The following is an 18339-nucleotide window of genomic DNA, read 5'->3' as shown; positions in this document are numbered from 1 at the left end:
ACAACATCCTTCCGAAAGGAGGGAGACCAGAATTGCACCCAACATTCCAAATGTCATTTTTCCATTTCATAAAACCGATCATTAAACTGAATGAGCGTACCTGTTCCATAACCATCCGATCCTGGGGGACAGAGACATTGGCGTTAACAGTATCAGCACAGAGTGAATTCAGAATCTACACCTTCAGCGTAATCAGCTCAGCAATTCGTACATTCAGTGCTGCATTATTTGCTAATTAATTCTGCTGTTTAAAACATTTAATAAACATTACCATTTATAATTACTTTTGTTTCCATTAATTTATCTCACCTCTGTTCTCAGCTGAATATACAAGTCTCATTCACCAAAGAAAAAGGTAAAATATTATCATTTCTCCTTCTACCTACTTCATATATTAAGTTTTACACAGTTTGCAAACATCATCCATTACATTCACTTACTGAATTATACAGCACAGATCCAGACCCTTCAGTCCAACTCATCCATGCTGACCAGATATGCTAACCTAATCTAGTCACATTTGCCAGGACTGAGCAGATAACCCCTGAAACCATTCCTATTTATGTACCCATCCAGATGCTGTTTAAATTTAGTCATTGTACCAGCCTCCACCACTTCCTCTGGCAGCTTGTTCCATTCACCCACCACCCTCTGTGTGAAAACCTTGCCCCACAATCCTCTTTAAAAGTTTTCCTCTCTCACCCTAAACCTGTGCCCTCTAGTTCGGGACTCCCCCACCCCAGAGAAAAGACCATGTACCCTATCCATGGCCCTCATGATTTTATAGACCTCTATAAGGTCGCCCCTCAGCCTCCGACGCTCCAGGGAAAACAGCCCCAGCCTATTCAGCCTCTCCCGATAGCTCAAACCACTCAGAGACTATTGAGAGCCCATAAATATATCAACGGAATGAAGACCATCATCCGTGACTTCGAGGATTAGAAATGAAGTTGATGATAGCTCAAATCCTCCAACCCTGGCAACATCCTCGCAAATCTTTTCTGAACCCTTTCAAGTTTCACAACATCCTTCTGAAAGAAGGGAGACCAGAATTGCACCCAACATTCCAAACGTCATTTCTCCATTTTGTAAAACCTATCATTAAACTGAATGAGCGTACCTGTTCCATAACCATCCGATCCTGTGGGACAGAGACATTGACGTTAACAGTATCAGCACAGAGAGAATTCAGAATCTACACCGTCAGCATAATCAGTTTGGCAATTCATACATTCAGGGTTGCATTAATTACAAATTAATTTTGCTGTTTAAAACATTTAATGAACGATATGATTTATACTTATTTTTGTTTCAATTCATTTATCTCACCTCCATTCTCAGCTGAATTCTAACTCTCACGCAACAAAGAGGAAGGTAAAATATAATCATGTCTCCTTCTCCATACCTTATATATTACGTTTTACACAGTTTGCAAACCTCACCCTTTGCAATCACTTATCAAATCATACAGCACAGAAAAAGACCCTTTGGTCCAACCTGTCCATGCCAAATGTAATCTGAATCTAAATTAGTCCCACCAGCCCGCTCCTGCCCCATTCCTCTCCAACCCTTTCCTATCCATGTACTTGTCCAAATGTGTTTTGAACCCTGTACCTGTACCTGCATCCATCACTTCCTCAGGAAGTTTGTTTCACCCACAAACCAAAAAAATTGCCCCACGTCTTTTTTAAATGTTTCTCCTGTTATCTTTAAAGTATGCCTCAAGTCTTCAAATCCCCCAACCAAGGGAAAATACACCTACCATTCACCTTAGCTATGCCCCTCATGACTTTGTAAACCTTTACAAGGTCACCTCTCAACGTCCTACACTCTCCTGAAAAAAGTCACAGCCAATCCAGCCTCTCCTTATAATTCCATCCCTCCATTCCCAGCAACATCCTGGTAAATCTGTCAGTTTAATAATATCCTTCCTATAACCCTCCATTCCCAGCAACATCCTGGTAAATCTCTCCAGTTTAATAATATCCTTCCTATAACAGGGTGACTGGAACTGGACACAGTTACTCCAGAAGAGGCCTCACCAACATCCTGTTCAAACTCAACATGACGTCCCAAATCCTAGAGATGTGCAGGTTAGGTGGATTGGCCATGCTAAATTGCCCATAGTGTTAGGTGGATTAGTCAGGGGTAAATGTAGGGGAGTGGGTCTGGGTAGGTTGCTCTTTGGAGGGTCGGTGTGGGTTTGTTGGGCAGAAGGGCCTGTTAGCACACTGTAGGAAATCTAATCTAATCTCATCTATACTCATTGTCTGAGCAATGAATGCAAGTGTGCTAAACACCTCCTTCATCATCCTGTCTACATGTGATGCAACTTGCACTGAACTATGTACCTGAACCCTCAGGACTCTCTGTTCTCCAGCACTCCCCATGGACCAACCATGAACTGTGTAAGTCCTGTCTGAAGAGGTTACTGGTTTGGGAGGTAGTGCTGAAGGACCCTGGGTAATATGACCTATAACTTGAACTATGAAGGGCTCAGTGGTTAGCACTGTTGCCTCCCAGGACTAGGGACCTGGGTTCGATTCCACCCTTGGGCGACTGTCTGAGTGGAGTTTGTGCATTCACTCTGTGTCCTCCCACAATTCAACGATGTGCAGGTTAGAGTGGATTGGCCACTGTGTCCAGGGGTGTACAGGTTAGGTGGGTTAGCCAGGGGAAATGCGGGATTACAGGGATGGGCTGGGAATGGGTGGGCTGCTCTTTGGAGGGTCAGTGTGGACCACCAAATGGCCAAGGTCCACACTGTAGGAAATCTATGATTTAGATTCAATCATGGGATAGAGCCATTTAATTTGACGTTAATGCTCTGAGCTGCTGCATAATCTCAAACAATTGCATTAATGATTGGGCACTATTTTAACTACTCCCTCATTCCTGCATTTGCAGAGTTTGGGGAGGGAGAGTGAGTTTATGATTGAGTTTACCCACCATTGTCACTACTTTATCGCAATCACAAAGTGAGAGGTCAGAGCTTGTGGTTTCCAGGTGATTGTCATCGTATTTACTAAGGCCCACTGAACATATCGTTAATTACAAAGTTTCTGCGACATCTTCATGTCATGTGCTCGCTCGTATCAAAATTATCTATTGACCATTAATTTCAAAGGACGTGTGTTCACTTCTTCCCGACTCAGGCGACTGTCTGTGTGGAGTTTGCACATTCTCCCTGTGTCTGCGTGGGTTTCCTCCGGGTGCTCCGGTTTCCTCCCACAATCCAAAGATGTGCGGGTCAGGGTGAATTGGCCATGCTAAATTGCCCGTAGTGTTAGGTAAGGGTAAATGTAGGGGTATGGGTGGGTTGCGCTTCGGCGGGTCGGTGTGGACTTGTTGGGCCGAAGGGCCTGTTTCCACACTGTAAGTCTAATCTAAGTCTAAAAAAAACCCTCAAAACCCTTCCTATTCATATACCCATCCAGATGCCTTTAAACTGATGTCATTGTACCAGCCTCCACCACTTCCTCTGGCAGCTCATTCCATACACACACCACCCTCTGTGTGAAAAAGATGTCCCTTCGATCCCTTGTATATGTTCCCCCTCTCACCCTAAAGCTGTGCCCTCTAGTTTGGGACTCCCCCACCCCAGGGAGAACACCACTTACCCTATCATGCCTCTTATGATTTTATAAACCTCTGTAAGGTCACCCCTCAGCCTCCGACGCTCCAGGGAAAAAAAACCCATGCCGATTCAGCCTTTCCCTATAGCTCGAACCCTCCAACACTGGTAACATCCTTGTAAATCTTCTCAGAACTCTTTGAAGCTTCACAACATCCTTCTGCTTTCTCCATTTTGTAAAACTGATCATTAAACTGAATGAGCGTACCTGTTCCATAACCACCCCATCCTGTGGGACAGAGACATTGACGATAACAGTATCAGCACAGAGAGAATTCAGAATCCACACCTTCAGCACAATCAGTTCAGCAATTCGTACATTCAGTGTTGCATTAATTACTAATTAATTTTGCTCTCTGAAAAATGTAATGAACATTACCATTTATAATTATTTTTGTTTCAATTCATTTATCTCATCTCCATTCTCAGCTGAATATCTAACTCTCATGCACCAAGGAAGAAGGTAAAATATAATCATTTCTCCTTCTCCATACTTTATATATTAATGTTTACACAGTTTGCAAACATCACCCTTTGCACTCACTTATCGAGTCATACAGCACAGGAGCAGACCCTTCGGTCCAACTTGTCCATGCTGACCAGATATCCTAACGTAATCTAGTCCCATTTGCCAGCACTTGGCCCATATCCCTCTAAACCCTTCTTATTCATGTAGTCATCCAGATGTCTTTTAAATGTTGTCATTGTACCAGCCTCCACCACTTCCTCTGGCAGCTCGTTCCATACATGTACCACCCTCTGCAAGAAAATCTTGCCCCTTAGGTCCCTTTAACATTTTTCCCCTCTCACCCTAAACCCGTGCCCTCTAGTTCGGAACTCCTTCACCCCAGGGAAAAGGCCACTTACCCTATCCATGGCCCTCATGATTTTATAAACCTCTGTAAGGTCACCCCTCAGCCTCCGACACTCCTGGGAAAACAACCTAATCAACCTCTCCTGTAGCTCAAACCACTCAGACCATTGAGAGCCCATAAATATATCAATGGAATGAAGACCATCATCCTTGACTTTGAAGGTCTGAAACGATGATGATGATAGCTCAAACCCTCCAACCCCGGCAAAATCTTTGGGAATCTTTTCTGAACCCTTTCAAGTTTCACAACATCCTTCCAATGGGAGGAAGACCAGTATAGCAACCAATGTTCCAAAAGTCATTCCTACATTTTGTAAAACTGATCATTAAACTGAATGAGCGTACGTGTTCCATAACCACCTGATCCTGTGGGACATAGACATTGATGTTAACAGTCTCAGAGCAGAGTGAATCTACACCGTCAGCAGAATCAGTTCAGCAATTCAGTGTTGTATTAATTACAAATGAAGTTTGCTCTTAAAACATTGAATGACCATTACCATTTATAATTATTTTTGATTCCATTCATTCATCTCACCTCCGTTCTCAGCTGAATATCTAACTTTCATGCAGCAAAGAGGAAGGTAAAATATAATCATTTCTCTTTCTCCATACTTTATATATTAATGTTTACACGGTTTGCAAACATCACCCTTTGCACTCACCTATCGAGTCATACAGCACAGAAACAGACCCTTTGGTCCAACCAGTCTGTGCCAAACATAATCCGAACCTAAATTTGTCCCACCTACCTGCTCCTCCTTCAACCTTTTGCTATTCCTGGACTTATCCAAATATCTTTTAAACTCTGTACCTGTACCTGCATCCATCACTTCCTCAGGTAGTCCGTTTCACACACAAACCACTCTCTGCATTAAAAAAAATTGCCCCTCGTGTTTCTGTTAAATCTTTCTGCTGTTATTTCAGAAATATGCCCCTAGTCTTAAAATCCCCCACCCTCGGCGAAAGCCACCTGCCATTCACATTATCTATGCCCCTCATGATTTTATAACCCTCTATAAGGTCACCTCTCAACTTCCAGCACTTGAGTGAAAAAAGTCCCAGCCTATCCAGCGTCTCCTCATAACGCAAACCCTCCATTCCCAGCTACATCCTGGTAATCCTCTCCAGGTTATTGATATCCTTCCTATGACAGGGCAACCAGAACTGGACACAGCACTCCAAAAGAGACCTCAGCAACGTCTTGTTCAAACTCAACATGACATCCCAATACCAATACTCATTGTCTGGGCAATGAATACAAGTATGTTAAACACCTTCTTAACCATCCTGTCTACATGTGACCCAACTTTCACTGAAGTATGTACCTGAACCCCTAGGTCTCTCTGTTCTACAGCACACCCCAGGGCCCTGCCATTAACTGTGTAAGTCCTGCCCGAAAAGGTCACTGGTTTGGGACTTAGTGCTGAAGAATCCTGGGTAATATGACTTATAAGTTGATCTATGAAGGGAGGCATATTGGCTCAGTTGTTAGCACTGCTGCCTCCCAGGACTAGGGACCTGGGTTCAATTCCACCCTTCGGTGACTCTCTCTATGGAGTTTGCACATTCACTCTGTGTCTGCATGGGTTCCCTCCCACAATTCAATGATGTGCAGATTAGGGTGCATTGGCCATGGAAAATTGTGTTCAGGGATGTACAGGCTCAGTGGGTTAGCCTGGAGAAATGCAGGATTACAGGGATGGGGTCAGTATGGGTGGGATCCTCTTCTGAGTGTATGTGTGGACTCAATGGGCAGAATGGCCAGCTTCCACACTGTAGGGAATCTATGATTTGGCTTCACTCATGGGATGGAGACATTTAATTTGATGTTAATGCTCTGAGCTGCTGCATAATCTCAAACAATTGCATTAACGATTGGGTACTATTTTGACTTCTCCCTCATTCCTGTGTTTGCAGAGTTTGGGGAGGGAGAGTGAGTTTATGATCGGGTTTACCCACTGCCCCCACCATCGTCACTACTTTATCGCAATCACAAAGTGAGAGGTCAGAGCTTGTGATTTCTGGGCATTCTGTCATCGTATTTACTAAGGCCCACTGAACATGCCGTTAATCACAAAGTTTCTGCAACATCTTTATGTCATGTGCTCTCTGCTATCAAACTTATCGCTTAACCATTAATTTTTAAGGAATGTTGTAAATTTCATTACTTCTTTATAACCACATTGCAGGATAATGGGACCATAGCTAACATCAGCTCTCTATTCTATGTCATAGAGATGTACAGCACGGAAACAGACTCTTCGGTCCAATGTGTCCATACCAACCACAGATCCGAACCTAATCCCGTCCCATTTGCCAGCACTTGGCCAATATCCCTCCATTCCTATTCGTGTACTTCCCCAAATATCTTTTAAATGCAGTACCTGTACCTGCGTCCACCACTTCCTCACTAAGTTTGCTTCATGCACCAGCCACTCTCTGTGTAAAAAAAATTGCCCTCATATCTTTTTTACATCATTCTCCTGTTCCTATAAAACTGTACCCCCTAGTCTTCAAATCCCTCACCCAAGGGAAAAATCCACCTGCCATTCACCTTATTTATGCCCCTCATGACTTTATAAGCCTCTATAAGGTCACCTCTCAATATCCTACACTTGAGTGAAAAAGTCCCAGCCAATCGAGCCTCTCCCTGTATTATAGGAGAGAGTGAGGACTGCAGATGCTGGGGATCAGAGCTGAGAATGTGTTGCTGGAAACGCGCAGCAGGTCAGGCAGCATCCAAGGAACAGGAGAGTCGACGTTTTAGGCATGAGCCCTTCTTCCTGAAGAAGGGCTCATGCCCGAAACGTCGACTCTCCTGCTCCCTGGATGCTGCCTCTCCCTGTATTATTCCAATCTCAAAGTTCGAGAGTAGCACTTTCCAAGACAGGGTTGATATTTACAGTCATTATATTTCACAGGGAGTGCTAAATATCTCCATCAATTACAACGTTTGATCAAAGACTTTTCTCTTGAATTTGCTATAAGTTGAAGAGCAGGAACTTCACCCCATTATCACTTAGTCCTAGGTGAACAGTTCTCCATGTTTAGGGTTCTGATGCGTGACATTTGTGTGTGTCTCTCATTGACATCATTTATTACTCAGTGTGTGTCCTTTGTAGCAGCCTCCTAGCTGATAAATCACAGATAGATGCTAACTTGGCCAAAGAACAGGGGATTCTGGGTACATTGGCCAAGTAAATCTCTGAAATCACAAAACCCACACACCATACACAGTTCACACACACACACACCAGCAGAGGCCTGATGATTTGGAGATGCCGGTGTTGGACTGGGGTGTACAAAGTTAAAAATCACACAACACCAGGTTATAGTCCAACAGGTTTAGTTGGAAGCACACTAGCTTTCGGAGCAACGCTCCTTCATCAGGTGATTGTGGAGGACACAGTTGTAAGACACAGAATTTATAGCAAATGTTTACAGTGTGATGTAACTGAAATTATACATTGACAAATACCTTGATTGTCTGTTGAGTCTTTCATCTGTTTGAATGCCATGATAATTTCACCTCTTTCATGTGTAAATCACAAAACTTCTTTTTTAAAATTTGCATTCTCAGGTTAGCTGTTAACAATGGGTGATAGCTAGACGATATGTTGAAGGTGTTAGCCCCCTGGGTTCTCTGTCTATGCCATGATGTTTAGATTGATTCTAATCTAAAAAGTGAGATAACGGAGTTTTACATAAATTCACGCAGTTTTTGAGCAAAGTACAGCCGAAACGTCGACTCTCCTGATCCTTGGATGCTGCCTGACCTGCTGTGCTTTAACCAGCAACACATTTTCAGCTCTGATCTCCAGCATCTGCAGACCTCACTTTTTACTCAAAGTACAATGTAACCCTGCAAGTACAAATTCACCCCACAAAATATATATGTCCATGTGGGTCTTTGTCTGTCCGTATGTGTGTGTGCCTGTCTGGGGTGGGGGTTGTGAGTGTGATTGTAGAGTGTCTTAAGTCTGTGAGGGGGTGCAGGCTAGTGACATTAGCATAACGTAAAAGGCAGCAGTAATTCTGGACAGACATATCCCCCAACAAATTACCCAACAAAACAATACAGGGCCCAGACAGAAAGGTACTGGGTCCTGCTACACAAAGGAATTGACATCTAAATGATTGAGCTGAAAATGTGTTGCTGGAAAAGCGCAGCAGGTCAGGCAGCATCCAAGGAGCAGGAGAGTCGACATTTCGGGCATGAGCCCTTCTTCAGGAATGGTCGACGTTTCGGGCATGAGCTTCTCCTGCTCCTTGGATGCTGCCTGACCTACTGCGCTTTTCCAGCAACACATTTTCAGCTCTGATCTCCAGCATCTGCAGTCCTCACTTACTCCTAGAATGTTTCAAACTGTTAAGTGTGTCTCCCTGATTGGCCAGAACTACAGAAAGCTCCCAGCAAACCATCCAAAAAGGTATAAAACCAGGGTTCGTCTCCAGATTGCCCTCTTGTACCCTCTTAGACCTTCTGAGGAGACCAGCATAGCAAGGGGGAAGAGACCAGCTGGCTATTCAGAGAGAGATAGGGAGATGAAGAGAGAGGAAGAGAGATAGAGAGATGAAGAGAGAGACAGAGACAGAGAGGAAGAGAGATATAGAGAGATGAAGAGAGAGATAGAGAGTGAGGAAGAGAGACAGCAGCAGTACAGAGACAGAGCCAGAGACCAAGTGACTACGAAAATCTACGAGAGACTCAGGAAGTTTTGTAACCTCAAGGGGCCGAATGGGATGAGAGAGAGTAGGTTTAGTATTATAGGTCATTGTAACTTGTTTCTTCATAAATTTGGGACTGTTTTCATTGGCAACAGCTTGTGTTCACTGTGATTTGACTACTTAAATATTGTGGGACACCTGGGAGAAAACATTCATAACATTCTGGTCGGAGTTGTCTCACTTGATTAAAGAGGGTCTGGATAACACAGTAATCTCTAAAATCAGTTTCTAACATTAAAGACCGTACCTGTGGTACCATGGCCTTTTCCTGTGGAAGGTACCGAAGCAGAGAGGGTTACTGAACATTGCAGAAAACTAACTTACAGGTTCAACACAATTGTTTCGACAGTTGGTTCATTCAGATTCGGAACCTGGACTAGGGACATGGGTTCGATTCCAGCCTCAGGCGACTGTCTGTGTGGAGTTTGCATATTCTCCCCGTGTCTGCGTGGGTATCCTCCCACAATCTTTGGGCGGCACAGTGGCACGGTGGTTAGCACTGCTGTCTCACAGCGCCTGAGACCCGGGTTCAATTCCCGACTCAGGCGACTGACTGTGTGGAGTTTGCACATTCTCCCCGTGTCTGCGTGGGTTTCCTCCGGGTGCTCCGGTTTCCTCCCACAATCCAAAGATGTGCAGGTCAGGTGAATTGACCAAGCTAAATTGCCCGTAGTGTTAGGTAAGGGGTAAATGTAGGGGTATGGGTGAGTTGTGCTTCGGCGGGTCGGTGTGGACTTGTTGGGCCGAAGGGCCTGTTTCCACACTGTAAGTAATCTAATCTAATCTAAGGTGGATTGGCCATAGGAAATTGCCCATAGTGACCAGGGATTAACATGCTCGGTGGGATAGACAGGGTTCTGGGAATGGGGTAGGTCTACATGGTCCGTTCTTTGGAAGGTATCTGTGGAGTCGATGGGCTGAATGTCCAGGGTCCACATTGTAGGGGATCTATGATTTGGTTTCACTCATTGGATTGAGCCATTTAATTTGATGTTAATGCTCTGAGCTTCTGCATAATCTCAAACAATTGCATTAATGATTGGGCACTATTTTGACTACTCCCTCATTCCTGCGTTTGCAGTGTTTGGGGAGGGAGAGTGAGTTTATGATTGAGTTTACCCACTGCCCCCACCGTCGCAATCACAAAGTGAGAGGTCAGAGCTTGTGATTTCCGGGCATTCTGTCATCGTATTTACTAAGGCCCACTGAACGTACCGTTAATTACAAAGTTCCTGCAACATCTTTATGTCATGTGCTGTCTGCTATCAAATTTATCTCTTGGCTATTAATTTCAAAGGAAGGTTGTTTACACCTTTATTTCTTTATAACCACAGAATAGATGTCACATGCACATTGTCACATTCGGTCCACTGCGTCCAATGCTGACCAGGTATTTTAAACTAATCTCGTCCCATATGCCAGCACTTGGCCAATATCCCTCCAAGCCCTTCCTATTCATGTAATCATCCAGATGCCTTTTAAATTCTGTAATTGTACCAGCCTCCACCACATCCTCTGGCAGCTCATTCCATGCATGTACCACCCTCTGTGTGAAAAAGATCTCCCTTCGGCCCCTTGTAAACATTGCCCTGTTACCCTAAATCTGTGCCCTTGAGTTCTAGACTCCCCCACCCCTCGGAAAAGACCATTTACCCTATCCATCCCCTTCATGATTTTACAAACCTCTATGAGTTCACCACTCAGCCTCAGACACTCCAGAGAAATAAACCCCAGTCTATTCAGCCTCTCCATATAGCTCAACCCCTCCAACCCTAGCAACATCCTGGCAAATCTTTACTGATCCCTTTGAAGTTTCACAACATCCTTCTGATGGGAGCGGGACCAGAACTGCACCCAACATTCCAAATGTCATTTCTCCATTTCATAAAACCGATCATTAAACTGAATGAGCGTACCTGTTCCATATCCACCCGATCCTGTGGGACAGAGACATTGACGTTAACAGTATCAGCACAGAGTGAATTCGGAATCTACACCATCACCATAATCAGTTCAGCAATTCCTACATTCAGTGAAAACATTTATAACACTCTGGTTGGAGTTGCCTCACTCGGTCAAAGAGGGACTAAACAACACAGTAATCTGTAAAGCCAGTTTCTAACATTAAAGGCCGTACCTGTGGTACCATAGCCTTTTCCTGTGGAAGGTACTGGAGCAGGAAGGGTTAGTGAACGTTGCAGAAAATAAATGGGGAATTTACACGTTCCACACAATTGTTTCAACAGTTGGTTCATTCAGATTATTATAAATTGTGTCTATGCATCTCTCATTAAAAACAAACACTAAAGGAATAATTCTACCTTCTCAGATTACTATCTAATGATCTTACATCAAATCAAAATGAGAAAATACTCCTCCATTCAAAAAGGCATCAATCCACAATTACTAACACATTTTAACATTAACACTTGCTTCATTTCAACTTATTCATGTTCCCTTTGACAATACATTTGGTCAGATCCATCGGGGACAATGACTGAGTGAGCTGACTGCTGTTTAATGAACATGTTAAAGTGTTCACTGAGGCCAGGATTGATAGTGCTGTAGATTGTGTTTATCCTTACTGAGCTAGCGAATGGAAATACGTTACAGTGTGCTCTGGTTAACAATTGTAGGGCGAAACCGTCAAAGCTTCCCTGCTTGGATAGAATTGTATTATATTTGTGATATACTTGAGTATTGACCTATAACCTGAACTATGAGGGGAGGCACTGCTCTTCCCAGGACTAGGGACCCAGGTTCAATTCCACCCTTGGGTGACAGTCAGTGTGGAGTTTGCACATTCTTCCCCATGTCTCCCCCAATTCGACAATGTACAGATGAGCGTGGATTGACCATGGGAAACTGCCCATAATGTCCAGGAATGTACAGGTTAGGTGTGTTAACCAGGATTATGGGGATGGTGTGGGTCTTGGTGGGCTACTCTTCGGAGAGTCAGTGTGGAGTCGATGGGCCGATTGGCCAGCTTCCACAACTTAGAGATTCTATAATATCCTAATCTAATCTCGTCTCATATGCCAGCACTTGGCCAATATCCCTCCGACCCCTTCCTATTCAAGTACTCATCCAGATGCATTTTAAATGTTGTAATTGTACCATTCTCCATCACTTCCTCTGGTAGATCATTCTATACATGCACCACCCTCTGCATGAAAAAGATGCCCCTTTAGGTCCCTGTTTAATGTTTCCCCTCTCACAAACCTGTGAACTCTAGTTCTGACCTCCCCCACCTCTAGGTAAAGACCAATCACCCTATCCATAACCCTCATGGTTTTATAAACCTCTGTAAGTTCACCACTCACATATGACACTCCAGGGAAAACAGCCCCAGCGTATTTAGCCTCTCCCTGTAGCTCAAACCCTCCAACCCTGGTAACATCCTTCTACATTTTCTCTGAATCTCTCTAAGTTTCACAACAGCCTTCTGATAGGATGGAGACCAGAACTGCACCCAATATTCCAAATGTCATTTCTTAATTTTGTAAAACTGATCATTAAATTGAATGAGTGTACCTCATTGACGATATCAGCACAGAGTGAATTCAGAATCTACGCCGTCAGCATAATCAGTTCAGCAATTCCTACCTTCAGTGTTGCATTAATTACAAATTAATTTTGCGCTTAAAAACAGTTAATGAACATTACCATTTATAATTATTTTTGTTTCAATTCATTCATCTTACCTCGATCTTCAGCTCAATATCTAAGCCTCATGCACCAAAGATGAAGGTAAAATATAATCATGTCTCCTTCTTCATACTTTATATATTAATGTTGACACATTTTGCAAACGTCGCCCTTTGCACTCGTTTATCGAGTCATCCAGCACCGAAACAGACGCTTGGTCCCACAAGTCTGTGCCAAACAATCTGAACCAGTCTCACTTGCCCGCTCCTAGCCCGTATCCCTCCAACCCTTTCCTATTCATGGACTTATCCAAATGTCGTTTAAACGCTGTACCTGTACCTGCATCCATCACTTCCTCAGGAAGTTGGTTTCATCCACAAACCACTCTCTGAATAAAAAAAATGCCCCTCATGATTTTTTAAAATCTTTTTCCTGTCACTTTAAAACTGTGGCCTCTAGTCTGCAAATCCCCCACCCGAGGGAAAAGCCACCTGTCATTCACCTTATTTCTGCCCCTCTTGACTTTACAAACAGGTATACAGTCAACTCTCAACATCCTAGACTCTAGTGAAAATAATCCCAGCCTATCCAGCCTCTCCTTATAATGCAATCGCTCCATTTCCAGGAACATCCTGAAAAATCTCTCCATTTTGTCCTGTACAACCTCAACATGACGTCCCAACTCCTATACTCAAAGGGCTGAGCAATGAAGGCAAGTGTGCTAAACACTTTCTAAACCATCCTGTCTAAAGTGACGCAACTTTCACTGAACTATGTACCTGAACTCCCAGGTCTCCCTGTTCTATAGCACTTCCCAGGGCCCTACCATTAACTGTGTAAGTCCTGCACGAAGAGATCACAGGTTTGGGAGGTGCTGCTGAACAATGTTAGGTGATATGGAAGTTTGTGGGGGGCGGGGGGGGGAGCGGTATTATCCCACAGGGTTCTGATGCAGTGACATTTGTGCGTGTCTTTCACTAACATTGTTTATTGCTCAGTTCCTGTCCTTTGTAGCAGCCTCCTGGCTGATAAATCACAGATGGATGCTAACTTGGCCAAAGAGCAAGGGATGCTGGGTATATTGGCCAAGTAAAATGCTGAAATCACAAAACCCATACAGCAGACATGGTGCAAACACAGCAGCTGGGGGCTAGTGACATTAATATAATGTAAAAGGCAGACATATCCCCCAACAACTTACCCACCAAACAATACAGGGCCCAGACAGAAAGGTACTGGGTCCTGCTACACACAAAAACTGAGATTCAAATGATTGACAATGTTTCAAACTGTTAAGTGTGTCTCCCTGATTGGCCAGAAGTGCAGAAGGTTCCCAACAAACCAAAAAAAGTATAAAAACAGAGTTTGCCTACAGACTGCTCGGTTAGACCCTCTTAGACCTTCTGTGGAGTCCAGCATGGCAAGAGGGAGAAACCAGCTGACCATTCCAACAGAGAGAGAGAGAGAGAGAGAGGAAGAGAGAGATAGAGAGGGTGGAAGAGAGAGGTGGAGAGAGAGGGGGAGAAAAACAGCTCTGTAGAGATAGAGACACAGAGTGAGTGACTGTAACTCTACAAGAGATTCAGGATGTATTGTAGGCTTATGGGGCCAAATAGAATGCGAGACAGTATGCTTAGTATGAAAGATCATTGTAACTTGCTTCCTTATAAAGTTGGGACAGTTTTGTGTTGGCACCGGTCTGCGATTGCTGTGAATTGACTGCTTCGGTGTTGTGGGAAACCTGGGAGCAAACATTCGTAACATTCTGGCCGGAGTTGTCTCACTCATTTAAATAGGTACGAGCAACACCATATTCTTTAAAAACCAGTTTCTAACATTAAAGACGGTACCTGTTGTACCATAGCCTTTTATTGGGGACGGTACAATGCCTGAATACAGTGTTAATGAACATTGCAGAAAACAAACAACAAACTTACACGTTCCACACAATTGTTTCGACAGTTGGTTCATTCAGATTATTAGGAATTGAGTGTGCGCATTTCTCATGAAAACAGGAATAATTCTTCCTTCTCAGATTACTATCTAATGATCTTACCTCAAACCAAAATGAGGATATATACTCCCCCCTTCAAAAAGGCATCAATCCACAATCGCTAACACATTTTATCATGAACACTTGCTTCATTTCAACTTATTTATGTTCCCTTTGACAATACGCTTGGTCAGATCTGTCGGGGACAATGACTGAGTGAGCTGTCTGCTGTTTAATGAACATGTTAAAGTGTTCACTGAGGCCAGGATTGATAGTGCTGTAGATTGTGTTTATCCTTACTGAGCTAGCGAATGGAAATACGTTACAGTGTGCTCTGGTTAACAAATCTAGGGCAAAATTGTCAGAACTTCCCTGCTTGGATAAAATGATGTTATATTTGTGATATACTTGGCTATTGACCTACAACTTGAACTATGTGGGGTGGCATGGTGGCTCAGTGGTTAGCACTGCTGCCTCCCAGGACTAGGGACCAGGGTTTTATTCCACCCTTGGGCGACTGTCTGTGTGGAGTTTGTACATTCTCTCTGTGTCTGGGTGGGTTCCCTCCCACAATTTAACAATGTGTAGATTAGGGTGGATTGGCCTTGGGATATTGCCCATAGTGACCAGGGATGTACATGCTGTGTGGGTTTGCCTGGGGAAATGAGGGAGTACAGGGATGAGGAGCATGTAGATAGGCTGCTGTTCTGAGGGTCTGTATAGACTCAATGGGCTGAATGGCCACGTTGCACACTGTGGGTATTCTATGATTTGGCTTCATTCTTGGGATAGAGACATTTAATTTGATATTAATGCTCTGAGCTGCTGCATAATCTCAAACAATTGCATTAATGATTGGGCATTATTGTGACTTCTCCCTTAATCCTGTGTTTGCAGTGTTTGGGGAGGGAGAGTGAGTTTATGATCAAGTTTACCCACTGCCCCCACCGTCATCGTCAGTTTATCGCAATCACAAAGTGAGAGGTCAGAGCTTGTGATTTCCAGGCTATTGTCATCGTATTTTCTAAGGTCCACTGAAGGTACCGTTAATCACAAAGTTCAGGGAACACCTTTATGTCATGTGCTCTCTGCTGTCAAATGTACCTCTCGACCATTAATTTCAACAGAAGGCTGTTCATTCCATTCCTTCTCTATACCCACAGAGCAGATGTCACATTGCAGGATAATGGGACAATGGCTAACATCAGCTCTCTGTCCGAGGTCATAATGTCACAGAGGTGTACAGCACCGAAACAGACCCTTCGGTCCACCCTGCCGATGCTGACCAGATATTGTAACCTAATCTGGTCCCACTTGCCAGCACATGGCCCATACCCCTCTAAACCCTTCCTATTCATTTACTCATCTAGATGCTTTTTAAATGCTGTAATTGTACCAGCCTCCACCACTTCCTCTGGCAGTTCATTCCATGCATGGCACCACTCTCTGCGTGAAAAAGATGCGCCTTAGATCCCTTTTAAATCGTTCCCCTCTCACCCTAAACCTGTGTCCTCTAGTTCAGGACTCCCTCACCCCAGGGAAACCACTTGGCCTGTTTCTCCTATCCATGCCCCTCATGATTTTAACAATCTCTGTAAGGTCACCCCTCAGCCTCTGACGCTCCAGAGAAAAACATCCCAGCCTACTCAGCTTCCAACTATGGCAATATCCTCCGAAATCTTCTCAGACCAGAACTGCACCCAACATCCCAAATGTCATTTCTCCATTTCGTAAAACTGATCATTAAACTGAATGAGCGTACCTGTTCCATAACCACCCGATCCTGTGGGACAGAGACATTGGCGTTAACAGTATCAGCACAGAGTGAATTCAGAATCTACACCTTCAGCATAATCGGTTCAGCAATTCCTACTTTCAGTGTTGCATTAATTACTAATTAATTTTGCTTTTACAAAAATTTAATGAACATTACCTTTTATAATTAGTTTTGTTTCAGTTCATTCATCTCACCTCCATTCTCAGCTCAATATCTAACTCTTATGCAGCAAAGAGAAAGGTAAAATATAATCATGCCTCCTTCTTCATACTTCATATATTAATGTTTACACAGTTTGCAAACATCACCCTTTGCACTCACTTATAGAGTCATCCAGCACCGAAACAGAGCCTTCGGTCCCACCAGTCCGTGCCAAACATAATCTGAACCGAAATTAGTCCCACCTGCCCACTCCTGGCCCATAGCCCTCCAACCCTTTCCTATTCATGTACTTGTCCAAATGTCGTTTAAACGCTGTACCTGTACCTGCATCCATCACTTCCTCAGGAAGTTGGGTTCACACACCAGCCACTCTCTGTGTAAACAAATTGCCCCTCATGTCGTTTTTCAATCTTTCCACTGTTACATTAAAAACAATGCCTCCTCAAATCCCCCACCTTTGGGAACAGCCACCTGCCATTCACCTTATCTATGCCCCTCTTGACTTTATAAACCTCTATAAGGTCACCGCTCAACTTCCTACACTCGAGTGAAAAAAGTCCCAGCCTATCCAGCCTCTTCGTATAACACAAACCCTCCATTCCCAGGAACACTCTGGTAAATCTCTCCAGTTTAATAATATCCGTCCTATAACAGGGCAACCAGAACTGGACACACTACTCCAGAAGAGGCTTCATCAATATCCCGTACAGCCTCAACACAGCGTCCCAACTCCTATACTCATTGTCTGAGCAATGAATACAAGCGTACCAAACACCTTCGTAACCATCCTGTCTACATGTGACCCAACTTTCACTGAGCTATGTACCTGAACCCCTAGGTCTCTCTGTTCAACAGCACTCCCCAGGGCCCTACCATTAACTGTATAAATCCAGCCCAAAGAGGTCCCTGGTTTGCGAGGTGGTGCTGAAGGATCCTGGGTGATATGGTTAGCTGGTGGAGGAGGGGTTATCCCTCTGTCTATATTCATCCAGCACAGTCACTGTCCTCCCTGTACTATTCCAATCTCAAAGTTAGAGAGCTTCACTGTAGCCTTTCCCAGACAGGGTTTGATATTTACAGTCATTATATTTCCCAGGGACTGCTGAACATCTCCATCAATTACACCGTTTGATCAAAGCCTTTTCTTTTGTGAGTGCTGTAAGCTGAAGAGCAGGAACTTCTCCCCATTATCACTTTGTCCCAGGTGAACAGTTCTCCATGTTTAGGGTTCTGATGCAGTGACACTTTGTGTGTGTCTCTCACAGACATTGTTTATTACTCAGTGTGTGTCCTTTGTAGCAGCCTCCTAGCTGATAAATCACAGATAGATGCTAACTTGGCCAAAGAGCAAGGGATGCTGGTATATTGGCCAAGTAAAATGCTGACATCACAAAACCCACACACCAGACACAGTGCAAACACAGCAGCTGGGGGCTAGTGATATTAGCTTAATGTAAAAGGTAGCAATTATCCTGGACAGACATATACCCCAACAACTTACTCACACCAAACAATGCAGA

Source organism: Hemiscyllium ocellatum, chromosome 44, assembly GCF_020745735.1.
Source record: "Hemiscyllium ocellatum isolate sHemOce1 chromosome 44, sHemOce1.pat.X.cur, whole genome shotgun sequence".
NCBI lineage: Eukaryota > Metazoa > Chordata > Chondrichthyes > Orectolobiformes > Hemiscylliidae > Hemiscyllium > Hemiscyllium ocellatum.
This window is presented reverse-complemented; position numbering follows the sequence as displayed.